We start from the raw sequence: 16,102 nt of genomic DNA on the forward strand, positions 1-16,102 counted from the left end.
AAAACATAAAGCAGCCCTTCACCAACAACTCCCCCCCCCATATATTCCCCATACTCCATCCATGCCAACACATGTCCCTCATTCAGTGTCCATGATGTCTTGCTCATGCCCTTTATGCCAATCTAGCCCTTCTGCCTACTCCCATGGCCCTCATACTCTCCATGCTACCTCACTCCGCTGTGTCTATTCCCCATTGCCCTTTATGGCCCAGATGGTGGATGCTACCCATCCACCACTCTTCATCCTTACACCTACCATACCAACACACCCTGTATTCACATGAGGCAGAGCTCAGGACCCATGCTCATATCAAATAATATAATGTTCTAAGTGTCTATTGGAGCTTTTCTTAAAATCACTCTTTAAAATAATACTACATTTCTGAACTGCATAATCAAACATTTTTTCCAGGCGCACATTCCCTTTTGCATATAAGCATTAGAGTTCATAATCCTATTCTATAACCACTTGGAGCTGTCAATCAAATTGTGAAATGCAAGACACTCTATTGTGATATTTGAAGGTTGTGTATTAGTCATACAGTACTAATCTAGTAATGGTAATCCCCATACTTTTGTCGATAGACAAAGTGACAAGCAAACAGAGAAGCAGACAAGCTTTTTTTTAAAACCTCCAGACATATTTTTCAAACATTTAAAGAGTGGAAGATTTAAATATCTTGGCAGGTTGATAGTTTCCTTTGACAGTTCATTTTGACACTTGTTGACAGTTTCAATGAGCTTGACAGCTAATGAGCTTTTGTACTTTTTACGCACATTCATGCCCAGTTTTAACAAACTCAAGGGGCACCTGACCTCCCCCAAAGGACACCTAACCTTCTCCAAGTGGTTGTCCTACCTCCACAAAGTTCATGCCTGCTCCTATTACGACTAACCTGTACATGCAATGTTTCATACACCAAGGTCACCAAAATTAGATCTGATTGGAGACTGATTTATGTAAGTGGCTGTCTCCATGAAACACATATGTGCGAAACATGACCCATCTCCACAAAAGTGGTAGGTTCCCTGTTCGGGGGAGCGACTTTGGCCTCTTGCATCATTTTCACGATGTTGGAACGGCTCTCTATCACTGCGAAAACCGGGGCCGTAATGCCATAAGGCATCTTCTAGTCTACTAATATTGATGTACAGATGGCTTTCTTTCTTAAAATGTAGTAAATATTGTTTCACTTCATTGTCAGCTCCCTTTATGAAAATAATTAGCTCTAGACAAAAGGAATGAAATCACAAGAGCTGACTGCTAGGAACGCTGTACTGCTAATGAGTGAGGGTCTGCCTTTCAACTCCTTCTCATTAAGGGGAAATTATTGATAATCACAGCCTACTTTGTAATACAGGGCATGACCACTTCTGGTCGGAGTGGGCCTGTGCTGCAGTTGTTGCATTTTCCTTTTCTTGTTTCCTTGAACCTTGGACTGAATGTCTGGCAGAGACCTGGGTGATTAGCTGAATGCTAATATGCTTAATCCCTTTGATCTCAACATCCTTCCAAAGCATCAGACACTGTGGCGGCCTCTAACTAGAGGAACTTACACACAGCGCAGAGGGAAATTAAAAAACACAAAGTACTCCATGTCTGACGACAGAGTAATACTGTGAACTCACATACTTTCCCTCTACCTCTGTGGATGCATTTTTGTTGAACGTTTCAAATTGTTTCTTTAAATGTTTCCACTCTTAATTTATCACCATAATGTTTAGTTATTTACTTAAACAAGCTTAGCCTGCTGTCCCCTCATACCTATAGTATAGCAGAGGAAAAGAAACTAACAAGGATTCCCCTAGTAACTGCAAGTGAAGAGGGAAGAGCCCAGCACTGAATCCCCACTCGCCTGGTGAGTGTGGGAAACGTGGCATATAGAAGACCTTTCTCTGATGATGCTCAAGAGACCCAAGTCCTTCTGATCGAGGCTCAGTCTGTAGAAGGTGTGAGACTGGTAGTGACCCCTGGCTCGTCATGATTGAATCTTCTCCAAGTCGGGTCGCTTGTAAATGCTGCCCAAAGTGAGTGGTAAACTCCACCTCATTCAACTGGTTTTAAGATTAAGGTTTAAGATTAAAATTCTAGATTCGTGTTTGCTATTTCAAACTTAATATGGAATTCAGTAGTGTTACGATCACCATTTTCCAGTGGGTGTGGGAAGAAATTATTGGTCACCAACCAATGAATCGGGATTCATTCGGGTCTGCCTTATACATAGTGAGGCACACTCGCCTCAAGACTGCAAAATCCCACCTGAGGTCAACGGACATTTGCATGGTCCATGTCCTGCCTCCTACGATTGCTGTGGCCAGTCAGACTGAAAATTCCATGAAGTGCCTAAACATGAGTGCTTTAGTACAGATCTCCCCTCCTGTGATGATTTCAGCCAGGCTAATGAAGTTGGCCTCATTAGCTGATGAGTCTTAATTGATGTTTAAATCAGGGAGCCTCATGCTCCCTATTTAAAGCAAGTGTGTCAGATTCCCAGCCTGCATTCAGTAGGGAGCAACTAGTGTATGGTGTAAATAAAGTAACTTAGTGATGAGGCTTTTCACCTCAGTGGAGTTATTACACCTCCATATTGGTGGAGACATCCTAGAAGAGGACAAATACCCTGTCCCTATAGGGGAATTGGAGTCCATACCACCTTAGTGTCCCTCTCTCTTGCAGCAACTGCTATTGCTCAGTCTGCTCTGTGACAAAACTATGCCTTTAAGAAATGTATTTTAGTCATGTTTTGGTGGTAAATGTGTTTGCTAATCCCTTCCATTTTATCAGAGCTATTTTGTCTGTTTCCAACAGCACTGTACTGTTCCTGCAACAATATAATTGACCATAAAGACTGCAGTGATTGTTTTAATCTGACCTAATGCAGAGTTCTGTTGATTGTGTTTTCTGAGATTGCAGAGTAGGGCTTGATTTGGGCAGATTGACAGATAAGGTTATTTGACTGGGTACAGCTAGACTTTAGAAATCAAGGCAGTCTTTATTTTGAGATCTTTAGAGAGACGCCACTTTCTTTGCATCCCTTGCTCTTTCTGAAGTGGAGACTGGAATCTGCCAAGAAATCAACTTTTTTTTTTGCTGGGTTTCTGTTGTTTGGAAATGGAGATTTCTTTGATAGCTCTGCATGACGATTAGAAAGTAGGATCACTTTCCAGAAGTGTCAAAAGGCTGGAAATCTAGTATCTATGTAAGCATCTTTGGTTCTGTGCTAATTGGTTCAAATCTGAGGGATTCAGCTGAATTGAAGCAGAGATAACTAGCTGTTAAGGATTATACTTTGTCGTGTTTAAATATTTTAATTGATAGAAATTACGCTAATTCTTTTTGTTATATTCTAACTGTGTTCTTAAATAATGTTTGTTTTGATAAAAGCTTTGTTGTGGTCATTTGAATAAAACCTGGAGTGAAACATTTTGTGCTCACCCTAATGCCAAAATGTAAAAGATAGGGTTTAGGTTAACTTCATAACATATCTTGGAGTTTCTGACCTGGTCTGCTTCCCTTGCCTCCCAATCCAAGGTAGATCCTTAGCAAGATGCCACTGACCAAGCATTCCCTTTCTCCTGGTGACATCTAAGATCTCCATGAAGGTAGAGTAGCACAAGAATCACTCTCTTCAGCTGAGGCCCTCAGACAATTTCCAGAGAAAACCTTGCTAGAGTGTTGGTATAAAATCTTGACTGTTCGAGCACGTCTCCTGATGGGGCTCAGGTTCTTCATTTTTTTTTAAAAGTAACTTCCTGGTGAAAGCAATTCCACCACTTTTTTAACCCAATTTTAATCACCTTTTAAAATTCGTGAATGGAATTTGGACATCACTGTCTAGGCCAGCATTGATTGCCAATCCCTAGTTGTCCTTCAGAAGGTGACGGTGAGCTGCCTTCTCGAATCGCTGCTGTCCCTGAGGCATAGGTATACCCATATTGCTGTTAGGGAGGGAATTCCAGTATTCTGACCAGTTACAGTGAAGGAACGGTGGTATATTTCCAAGTTGGGATGGTCTGAGTCTTATAGGGGAACCTGTTCCAAGGTATCTGCTACCACTGTCCTTCCAGATGGTCATGATTGTGGGCTTGGAAGGTGCTGCCTAAAGAGACTTGAGTTCCTATAGTGCAGTGTAGATAGTACACATAGCTGCCACTGTACTTTAGTGCTTCAGGCATTTTATGATACAACTTGGAAGAAAGCATCTCTGTAAAAGAATAATGCTGATTTCCATAATATTGTATAGAACAGTAAATTAATTCTAATAATAAGACGAGGCTCATCTGTTGCTATCCTCTGCCCCAAAACTGAAGCTGGAATTGGAAGCAGAGGGTAGGAGAGGGGCCTGGTTATTTGGGGGACACACCATGTTAGTTCTGCTTCCTGATGTGTCCAGGGCCACCTGGCTCTGAACGTAACAGCGGTAGAGGGGCAGAGAGTCGGGTTGGATGACCCCTTTGATCGCCTGCTGACTGGACTTGTAGATGGAATGCCTTGCCAGACCCAGGAGTGAGTTCAGGCTCTTAATCAGTGTTCATATTCAAACGGGTGAACCTCAATTGCCTGATTAAAATAGTTACACTGAATCATTCTGGAGTGCAACTTGTTCAACGTAGACAGCCCTTGAATGTCTTTGCACCATTTATAAGGACCACTTAAAAATGTCTGTAATGTTTCTTTGACAGTGTTGAAGGAGTGTTACTTGATGTATGTAAAGAACTTGAATATTTTTGTAAGATAAAAACCAAACACTATGGTTGCTAGAATCTGAAACAAGAAACAGGAAATGCTGGGAAATCTCAGCAGATCTGACAGCATCTGTGGCTCTATTCTCTATCCAATGTTTCGAGTCTGGATGACCCTTGGCTCTATTCTCTCTTGCCATAGATGCTATCAGACCTGCTGAGATTTTCCAGCATTTTCTGAATATTATTGCACTTGGTCCGATGGCCCCTGTTTGGAATGTTCTAGCAGATAATTTGTGAATAAAGCATATTTTTGCAAAAAATGGGATTTGTGCTCCTGTGCTACGCCTGATTGGATTGCAAATACCTTCCTGTTAATTGGCCACCTCCCATAACATTGCACAGGTGGGCAGACTGCTGACACAGGTGGAGTCAGGACCCAGAAATGGGCCTGAGGCCCAGAAATTTGAAAAGTCTGGAAGATCCCAGCCAGAGGTGAGCTGTTCACATTTCAATTGCTTTGAAAAAATAGTGTCAAATCCAAGATATGATGGAGAAATGTATATGTGCCTATACAATATGAATACTGTATAAGCAGATTTCCTGTGACCCTGCTAACAGTAATGATGTGGAGATGCTGGTGTTGGATTGGGGTGGGCACGGTAAGAAGTCCACAACACCAGGTTAAAGTCCAACAGGTTTATTTGGAGTCACGAACTTTCAGAGCACTGCTCCTTCATCAGGTGAGTGGAGAGGTAGGTTTCACAAATATGGCATATATTTCAAGATAATGGTTGGTTCCATTCTAACTGTTAACTTGCAATTGAGTCCTTGTCTATAAGTGCCCTGTTTGTGAAACCTAGCACTCCACTCGCCTGATGAAGGAGCAGCACTTTGAAAGCTCATGATCCCAAATAAACCTGTTGGACTTTAACCTGGTGTAGTGAGACTACTTACTGCTAATAGTAAGTTAGATGATTTGATTTGATTTATTATTGTCACATGTATTGGTATACAGTGAAAAGTATTGCTTCTTGCACACTATATAGAGAAGGACATAGAAAAGAAAAGGAGAGAGTGCAGAATGTAATGTTTCAGATTTTTTTCTTGTAAGAGCAGGAGCATGTAAAATATAAGTTGCACTCTAGGCCAGCTGTGGGTGGTTGAGGCCCGATATATTTTAAGTCCCAGGCCAACTTTTCTAATCTTGTGGGAAGGAAGGAAGGAAGGTGCACGAGTCGCAAAAACCCAGCTTGCAGGTGCAGCAGGTGGTCAGGAAGGCGAATGGGATGCTGGCCTTCATAGCGAGGGGGATTGAATATAAAAGTAGGGAGGTCTTGCTGCAGCTGTATAGGGCATTGGTGAGGCCGCAGCTGGAGTACTGTGTGCAGTTTTGGGCGCTGCACCTGCGCAAGGATATTTTTGGCCTTGGAGGGAGTGCAGAGGAGGTTTACTAGGCTGATACCAGAGTTGAGGGGGCTGAGCTACGAGGAGAGGCTGAATAAACTAGGCTTGTACTCGTTAGAGTTTAGAAGAATGAGGGGAGATCTCATTGAGACGTATAAGATGATGAATGGGATGGATAGGATAGAGGTGGAGAGACTCTTCCCGCTCAAAAAAGACAGTAGGACTAGGGGGCACAGCCTCAAGATAAAAGGGGAGGCAGTTTAGAACGGAGTTGAGGAGGAACTTCTTCACTCAAAGGGTGGTGAATCTCTGGAATTCTCTGCCTGTTGAAGTGGTGGAGGCTGCCTCGCTAAATATTTTTAAGAAGCGGGTTGACGGGTTATGGCGGGGCAGGCTCGAAGGGCTAGATGGCCTACTCCTGCTCCTATTTCTTATGTTCTTATGTTCTTATTAAGGTGGCTGAGAATTGAATGGCTTAATGGTTATTTGCCATCAGCAGGGTACTATCAGCTATTGGATCATCCATGGGGGGGTGGGGGAGGGGCAGGCCCCTAAGACTGGGAATGGAAGGGCAACATCATTGACAAAAGGAGGATTAAACATTCCTGTGGGACTGAGAGGAGTGCTCCTGCTAACTGATTTCAATTAGTATGTAAATTCAATTTGTGCGACATTTCCCTTGTTTATTCAAATCAAGCGTGCAAAATAACATTACAGTTTTTGATAGCTACCTTCAACTCACATCATCCAGAATCTTTTTTAAATGTGAAAAACACATCAAATACTGAGGAACCCTGTAGCCCTATAACGGACTACGTATTCCTCCAAGAAAACAGAATGATATACTGACTTCATACATTTAAAATGGGGGAAAAGATCCAAGTCTGTCTTTTTCAACCGAGTGAACCTCCTAATAATTGGTCTAATTAATGTTTGCGTCAATTAGAATACATTACAATCAATGTGATGTGTTACAACTGAACTAAGTGGAAAATGCAATCTTATGCTGATCATGCCAGGTTACGTCACTGCTAGCGTGGGTTGTATATATGTGTGCGCGCGCACACACACACGCACTCTCTCTAGTTTTGTGTTGCCCCAGTAAACAGCTCTGTCCAAATGCAATGAGTTGAACGGACACCTCACTAACACCCAGCTTTATGCTGTGGCTCATTAGCATTTTCAAGGTGAGGAGATATGCAAAATAGTGGAAGAACTTCTTTAGAGGGGGGGAATCTAAAATCTAGGCAGTACAGCGAAAAGTTGTATTGAAACCTGTCCTACATGCCATGCACATTAGGCTGTGTTCAGGCTAGAGTTAAAAATTGGACTCAGTGTGTGAGGAAAGCCTTTTCCTCTGATATCTGGATTTGAATGCAGCCTACGGCAGTATGGTAGCACAGTGGTTAGCACTGTGGCCTCACGTTGTCAGGGACTGGGGTTCAATTCCTGGCTTGGGTCACTGTCTGTGCGGAGTCTGCAGGTTCTCCCCATGTCTGCTTGGGTGCTCTGATTTCCTCCCACGCTCCAAAGATGTGCAGTTGGGTAGATTAGGTATAGTGAATTGACCCTTAGGGCGGGAATTTTACCGGCACGTCCACCTGAGGTTCGTACAATGCTGCCCAAGTCAAACGGAGAATGTTGTTCGCCAGCCTTGCCCACCCCTGGAATCAGGACGGGCGTGCTGGCAAAATTCCAGCCATAGTGTCGGGAGATTAGCAAGGTAAATATGTGGGGCGATGGGGTTAGGACCTGGGTCGGATTGTTGTCAGTGCAGGCTCGATGGACTGCTCTGTAGGGATTCTATGATTCTAGCCAAATGGTATGACGCAGGACTGAAAATCATCTCTCTGGGATTGTGTGGTAGTCAGTACATTCTTGAAGTAGCGAGATAAATTTATCTTAGCAGATTTATGCAGGTTAACTCTTTCAACCTTTGAAGCCCATGTTATTGCAGAGATTTGAACTTGATGTTGAAGGCTTTGTAGCTGATGGTTGAACAAGTTTATCTGGTACATGGTTGAGATATTCGGACAGAGTTCACAGGTTCAAGCCTTCTCCTTTGCTGGATCGGCTGCTGGCAGCTACAGTGTGAATAAAGCTTCCACAATTGGCCTTGGCTCCTTGACTTATGGAGGAGAAAGGATGAGCACGTTCTCTCAATCCCCCATTGGTGAAGAAGTGGGTGACACACACATGCTCTCAGACAAATCGTTTCCTCTTGAGTGCATCAGAAAGTGACTGGTGGCATTGGCAAACAGTCAACCCTGAACGCAAGCAGAGTGCAACATAAAACAAGAGCAAATAAAAAGAAACATTTGTCTCATTGCCAGCAAAGGCTCTAAGGAATGTGATTAAAGCACTTTCAACTGCTACATATTTGTAATGGATTAGGGAGAGCCCTAAGGTATTCTATTATATATTATGGAGAAGAGGTTAACCAGGCAAAGAGTAGGACCCATTAGAGTCCGAGGGCGCACTCTGTGTATGAAGCCGCGGGACATTGAAAGGATGCTAAATGAATGCCTCTCATTAGCCTTCGCTGAGGGGAAGAAGGACGTCGGTATAGAATTCAGGAAAAGAGACTGTGAGGACCAGTTTGGCATAGGAAATGATGAGGCATTGGATGTTTTGAGCTATAAGGAGAGTCTGGATTGACTTAGGTTGTTTTCTTTAGAGTACAGAAGGTGGGGGGGAAATGGTTGAGGTGTACAAGATTATGAGGGATATGGATAGGGTGAATAGGAAGCAGCTGTTCTCCTTGGTTGAGAGGTCAATTATGAGGGGTCATAGTTTTAAAGTGAGGTGCTGGAGATTCAGAGGGAATTTGAGAAACAAAATTCACTCAGTGGATGGTGAGAATCTGGAATGCACTGATTGGGAAGGTAGTGGAGGATGGCCACCTTACAACCCTTAAAAAGTACTTCATAAAATCTACAGTGCGGAAGGACACCATTTGAGCCTGCACTGATACCCATATCTCATACTGTAATCCCACATATTTACAGTCCTAATCCCCCTGACACTAAGGGTTAATTTATCATGGCCAATCAACCTAACTCACACATTTTTGGACTGTGGGAGGAGACCAGAGCACCAGGAGGAAACTCACACAGACACAGGGAGAATGTGCAAGCTCCACAACAGTCAGTCACACAAAGCCGGAATTGAACCTGGGTCCCTGGCACTGTGAGGCAGGAGTGCTAACCACTGCGCCATCATGCCACGCCTTTGGATGAGCACCTGAAAGATCATAACATGCAATATATGGGACAAGTGCTGGGAAATGGGATTAGCGTGACTTTAGTGGTAGATATTGACGGTGCAGATTCAATGGGCTAAAGGGCCTTTTCTGCGCTGTACGACTCCAGCCCCATGACTCTCTCCGTTATCTTGCAATGGTGCTAATAGGCTGCACAACTGGAACAGTTCTTGCCAATACAGTAGGGAAATCAAATAGTACATTTTATTCCTCCTTTATCTGTTGTATTTTGTAAAATAGCAAGGCACTCTCCCAGTGTTGGCCACGGGGCAAGTCATTTTATCCAGTAACCCAGCTAAAAGCTCACTTTCTAATTCTTGCCGGTTTCATTGTTAACTATTTCCTTCTGCAAATTCTTTTTGTCCCAAAGCAAACGCCAGTCAGATGTCTGACTTACAATTACAATATTTAATATACATTTGGACATGTAAATGGATGGGAAAGGTTAACAGTTAACAGTGTCTGTGTCAGCCTCTTCCCAGCAGCTACTCCTTGACTGGGGTTTGAATGGAAGTTTCAGGGCTCAGCTGATGCATGCATCCTCCTTCACAGCCTCACATTTCACAGCCTGCACGAGATGTTAGATATCCTCAGACCACCGACATCATCTATAATTAGACAAGAGTGAGCAGGGCTCGTCTGTAAAGTGACACTTTGCAAGGGAAGGGTAAATTTAGAACTGAGCAGCCAAATTGAATTGCTCTGTACTTCCTACACACCAAAGGAACAGAAATACAGAGGCAGCGGCGGTTGAAGTGCTGCTTAAAGAACAGGATTTGGTATCAGAGTGTTTCTGCAGGCTGAGGGCGACACGTGGATTCACATCTCAGACTCATGCACTGGGTAATCTGGTGATTTCAGTAGAGCAAGCAAGTTGGAGTCATGAGGTTAATAAGTGTCAGACAAGGGTAGGATAAATGCACTGAATCTCAGCTTTCTCATCAACCTGAGGTTATCTTTAATCATTCACCTGATGTTCCTTGAAAAACCATCGGGGTTTAGTGATTGTGCGCAGGGCCCAGTCATAGACCTGGTGTTGTCAGACTTCTTACCCAGTCATAGGGAACAGCACGGAAACAGGCCCTTCAGCCCAACTCATCCATACCTACCAGGTTTCCTAAAGTGAACTAGTCCCATTTTCCTGTGTTTGGCCCATATACCTTCAAACCTTTCCCATCTATGTACCTGTCTAAATGTATTTTAAATGTTGTAATTGTACCCGCCTCTTCTGGCAGCTCATTCCATAGACCTTCTGTGTGAAAACGTTGCCTCTCAGGCCCCTTTTAAATCTTTACCCTCTGATCTTACACCTATGCCCTCTAGTTTTGGACTCCCCCACCCCAGTGAAAAGACCTTGGTTATTCACCTTAACTATGCCCCTCATGATTTTATATACCTCTATCAGGTCACCTCTCATCCTCGCACACTCTAGGGAAAAATGTCCCAGTCCTTTAAGCCTGTCTTTATAATTTAAACCTTCCAGTCCTGGTCTCATCCTTGTAAATCTTCTTTTAATAAGTTTAATAACATCCTCCGAACAAGCGCCGGTACACTTTTGCAGTGTCCTTACAATATTTATTATGTTATCGTAGCCCATTCTTTAGACCAAAACAAATGAATGAAGTGTTGGTTTAAAGCAGTTTTAGTAACAATCAAAAGAATCCTGACTTTTTTGTCTGTTGGGTGAGCACACTCGGAGTGCCAGGATGCAGGAACAATCGGGCCCAGAATGGGATTTCATACTTGCTGGCCAATTAACGGGCAAGAAAATGGGAAGGGATCAGCATTGCCGGGCACAGAACAGGCAGACAGTGGGCACTAAGAAGATGGAGGCTGTGGCTGGCAGTTTTAATGTGTTCCCTCAGGTAGGGGGGGTTGGGGGTGGTTGGTGTTGCAGACACTGCAGAGATGTCCCAGGAATCTGAAAACATGTGAAAATAAATAGAGTCATAGAGGTTTACAGCATGGAAACAGGCCTTTCGGCCCAAGTTGTCCATGCTGCCCTTTTTTAACCACTAAGCTAATGGCCCATATCCCTCTATAGCCAAATAACCATGTAACTGTCTAAATGCTTCTAAAAAAGACAAAATTGTACCTACCTCCACAACTATCTCTGGCAGCTTGTTCCAGACACTTACCACCCTCTGTGTGAAAAAAGTTGCCCCTCTGGACCCTGTTGTATCTCTCCCCTCTCACCTTAAACCTACACCCTCTAGTTTTAGGCTCTCCCAACTTTGGAAAAAGATATTGACTATCGAGCTGATCTATGCCCCTCATTATTTTATAGACCTCTATGAGATCACTACAAAGTCTCCTACGCGCCAGAGAAAGAAGTCCCAATCTATCCAGTCTCTCCTTATAACGCAAACCACCAAGCCCCAGTAGCATCCTAGTAAGTCTTTTCTGCACTCTTTCTAGTTTAATAATATCCTTTCTATAATAGGGTGACCAGAACTGTTCACAGTTGTAGTGATATAGTGATGGAAAAATAATGCACAGAGTGTTAAGGCAGCACGTTCAAACACAAACCTCAGACCCCAGACAATATTTTGACTTTTATTTCAGCCCAGACATCTCATCCCTGGATCGACGTTGAAGCTGAAAAGTAAAGGGCTGCTGGCCAAACGGCACAGACAAGTCATGTACAATTGTGTTCAATGGGTTAAATTGCCTGTGTGATTGTCAGTGGGTGCGCTCCCAACTCTCTCACTCACCTGCTGACCGGAAATATTGCTCTCGTGTGCGCAACAACATCAGGGCGCATTCAAGACATCTTTTCACACAATTTTGGATTACCCAAGCAATGTAAAATTTTGGCTGTGGAAACAAATTGCGAATTACTCTGAAGTTGAGATGGGTTATCATGTGTGACCACAAAAGTGCTGGAAATACTCTGCAAGTCTTGAATCATCAATGGAGAGAGAAAGAGTTTGTAAGCTTTGGACTCGGACATTAAGGCCAAATGGGGGCCTGATCTCCTATTTGCCAAAATTGAGACTAGCACCAGGATAGTCCCAGAACTGGCCTTCTAATTAGGCTGTTTAATTGATTAGTTACTTGTCACTGGGTTAAAATCCTGGAACTCCCTCCCTAACAGCACTGTGGGTGCACCTACACCACATGGATTGAAATGATTCAAGAAGGCACCTCACCACCATCTTCTCAATGGCAATCAGGATGGGCAATAAATGCTGATCTAGCCAGCAACATCCATATCCTGGGTCAGAATTTTTATTTTAAGTTAAGAATGACTGATGGGGTGTAGATGTTACCAGCCCAATCAAAGAGCCAGCAGCTATGAAGACTTGACAGCCCCATCCAGAAATGTGGGTGCTGTTGAGGTAATTCAGGGACCACAAGGGCACCTTAAAATGGAAGTGCTCCTGGAGAGGTAAGTGTGAAATTAAAAATCACAGCAGCCAAACTGACAAACCCCATCTATTGCCCCATTGGAGCCACAGGGGTAGCGTTTCCTCTTAGGGACATGGAGACCGGTTCCAATGACTGCCCAGGACACACATGTTCAGTTCCATTATTCAAGTCACTAACAAAGATTACCTATAGTTGAGGACCCAGCACTGATCCCTTAGGCACTTCACTTAGTACTTATCAACCCACAAAAATGACCTATTTATTCATACTCTCTGCTTCCTTTTTGCTAACCAAACCTTTACCCAGTTAATGTGTCACCGCTTACACAGGGGCATGGTGGCACAGTGGTTAACATTGCTGCCTCACACCATCAGGGACCCAGGTTCGATTCCCAGCATGGACCACTGTCTCTCCCCGTGTCTGTGTGGGTTTCCTCCGGGTGTTCCAGTTTCCTCTCACAGTCTGAAGGGAGTGCTGGTTAGGCGCATTGGCCATGCTAAATTCTCCCTCAGTTACCTGAACAGGTGCAGAGTACGGCGACTAGGGGACTTTCACAGTCACTTCATTGCAGTGTTAACGTAAGACTACTTGTGACACTAATGAATAAATAAACACAATGAGTTCTTATTTGTAGTAACTTATATTGTGGCTTCTTATCGAATGTCTTTCGGAAATCAAAGTATGCCATGGTTACAGATTTCCTTCGATTCACCTTACTTCTGTTAAACGTGACCTCCCTTTCATTAAACCGTGTTGACTCTGCTGAATTGTCTTACAGTTTTCCAACTGTCCTGATACTGCATTCTTAAGAATGAACACTGGCATTTTCCTGTGACAGGTGATAGGCCAACTGGTCCACGTGTTCCTGCTTTCTGTGTTACATTAGTGACTTTCCAATGTACTGGGACTTTTCCAAAACAGTAAGAAGCCTCACAACACCAGGTTAAAGTCCAACAGGTTCATTTGGTAGCAAAAGCCACTAACTTTCAGAGCACTGCTCCTTCGTTAGGAAGTTTTGTTCATAACCAGGGCATATAAAGACACAGTTTGTGAACAGAATTCCCACTTACCTGATGTAGAAGCAGTGCTCCAAAAGTTAGTATCTTTTGCTACCAAATAAACCTGTAGGACTTTAACCTGATGTTGTGAGGCTTCTTACTGTGTTTACCCCAGTCCAACGCCGGCATCTCCACATCATGACTTTTCCAAATTCCAGGGAGTTTTGGAAATTCATGACCAATGCATCTACTTCTTCTGTGGCCAGTTATTTTAGGACCTACAATGAAAGTCATCAGGTCCAGGAGACTGATCAATCCTTAGTTTGATTGTTTTCCCAATACAGCTGGCCTGGCAAATCGACCTTAATGGGGGCTTGAATCATTTCAGTTGTTTGCCTGCCTCCATTTGGTGAGCAGTGATCCACATCCAGTCCCCGCACCGGGAAACTTCCCAGGAAAACCATGGCCAATATTCTGGGCCCATGATTTTTTATCAGAATGTTCTGACCATAAACATATGACTGAACTTTATATGTAGGTCGCAAAAATCACTCCCCCCCACCCCCCACTCCCCAGAGTCAGAGGTGGAGACAACCCCAGCAGTGGGACTGGAGGCACCTTTTGCCTGCAGCAGATAACTAAGAGACTGCTCTCAGGACTGCTGTCCTTTTACGGAGGAAAACCTGCTAGCCCATTTACAGGATCGGCAAACTCAATGGGACAGCACCTAGAAGACGAGAGCACATCGGTGTCCGTTTGCCTTTGAAGACAGGCAATTGGAATCTGGGCACGTGGGGCCTGGTGAGGTGGAGGGCTCACCGAGGCCAAGTGATGCAACAACATTAACGTTAACACAATGGGCGACCCCTGCTTGGATCAAAGAGTGCTCAAAAAAAAAACCCTGACCCCCACACACTGTAGCCCACTAGAAGATTGCCAGGATTTATCGGGTGGTCCACCTCACCCCTGCCCACCTCGGTAGAGGGCATCCCATTCTCCACAACCTTACGCCCCACAGCCACTGGTAAAGTACCAGTGCAGAAGAGAAGAGGTCCTTAACTTATCATTCAGATAAGTAGCTCAATTCAGCTCTAGGCAGTGGGGATGTCATCAACTGTGTTTTTCATCGTTGACAAAATGGCATGGTGGCAGGAAGGCACCTGCCCATATCATCTTGCCCACTCCCAAAAGGCTGGTAAAATTCAGTCCATCCGCTCTGCTTCACTACTCACAGGCTTATTGTCTAACCCACTGAGAATTCCCAGCATTTGGTGTTTTTACATCAGATTTCCAGCAGCCACAGTAATTTGTCATACCCCTCGGAGCAGCTGAAATTTTGAATGGTGTCTCAGATCAATGAAGTTTGTCCTTTACAAGCCTGGCCATTTTCCTCTCTGACAGAGGAAAATGCATCACCTCACATCAGACAAATGCAAAGTGATGCATTTTGATAGATTGAACCAAGCAGGACTTACTCAGTTAATGGTAGGGCATAGGGGAGAGTTACAGAACAAAGAGATCTAGGGGTACGTGTTCATAGCTCCTTGAAAGTGGAGTCACAGGTGGACAGAGTGGTGAAGAAGGCATTCGGCATGTTTGGTTTCATCGGTCAAAACATTGAATACAGAAGTTGAAATGTCTTATTGAAATTGTACAAGACATTGGTAAGGCCACACTTGGAATACTGTGTGCAATTCTGATCACCCTGTTATAGAAAGGATATTATTAAATTAGAAAGAGCGCAGAAAAGATTTACCAGGACACTACCAGGACTTGATGGTTTGAGTTATAAGGAGAGGCTGGATAGACTGGGACCTTTTTCTCTGGTGCGTAGGAGGCTGAGGGGTGATCTTATAGAGATCTATAAAATAATGAGGGGCACAGATCAGCTAGATAGTCGATATCTTTTCCCAAATGTAGGGGAGACTAAAACTAGGGGGCATAGGTTTAAGGTGCAAGGGGAGAGATACAGAAGGGTCCAGAGGGGCAGTTTTTATACAGGGGGTGGTGAATGTCCAGAACAAGCTGCCAGAGGTAGTCGTAGAGGCGGGTACAATTTTGTCTTTTAAAAAGCATTTAGATAGTTACATGGGTGTGATGGGTATAGAGGGATATGGGCCAAATGTGGGCAATTGGAATTAGCTTAGGGGTTTAAAAAAGAAGAGCGGCACGGGTAAGTTGAGCTAAAGGGCCTGTTTCCATGCTGTAAACCTCTATGACTCTATGACAGACGTGAGGATTAGCCAGTGCATGTTTCTCCACATACCGAGATATCAGAGCCAGTGATGGAGTTTCCAAAGGCCTTAAGGAACTGACAGCTCATCTGAGAATAATCTACTGTCCTGACACTGAAGAATCTCTGATAAGAAGGGTGGAAAATA

At 43.9% G+C, this 16,102-nt stretch overlaps 1 protein-coding gene across 3 annotated transcripts in view; it reads left to right on the top strand.

Annotated features, from left to right (window-relative positions):
- jcada (junctional cadherin 5 associated a) overlaps positions 1–16,102 on the top strand; it is a 213,971-nt gene that overhangs the window by 104,930 nt on the left and 92,939 nt on the right. The window lies entirely within an intron of this gene.

Source organism: Carcharhinus amblyrhynchos, chromosome 2 (genome assembly GCF_965287045.1).
Source record: "Carcharhinus amblyrhynchos chromosome 2, sCarAmb.v2.hapA, whole genome shotgun sequence".
NCBI classification, from domain to species: Eukaryota; Metazoa; Chordata; class Chondrichthyes; order Carcharhiniformes; family Carcharhinidae; genus Carcharhinus; species Carcharhinus amblyrhynchos.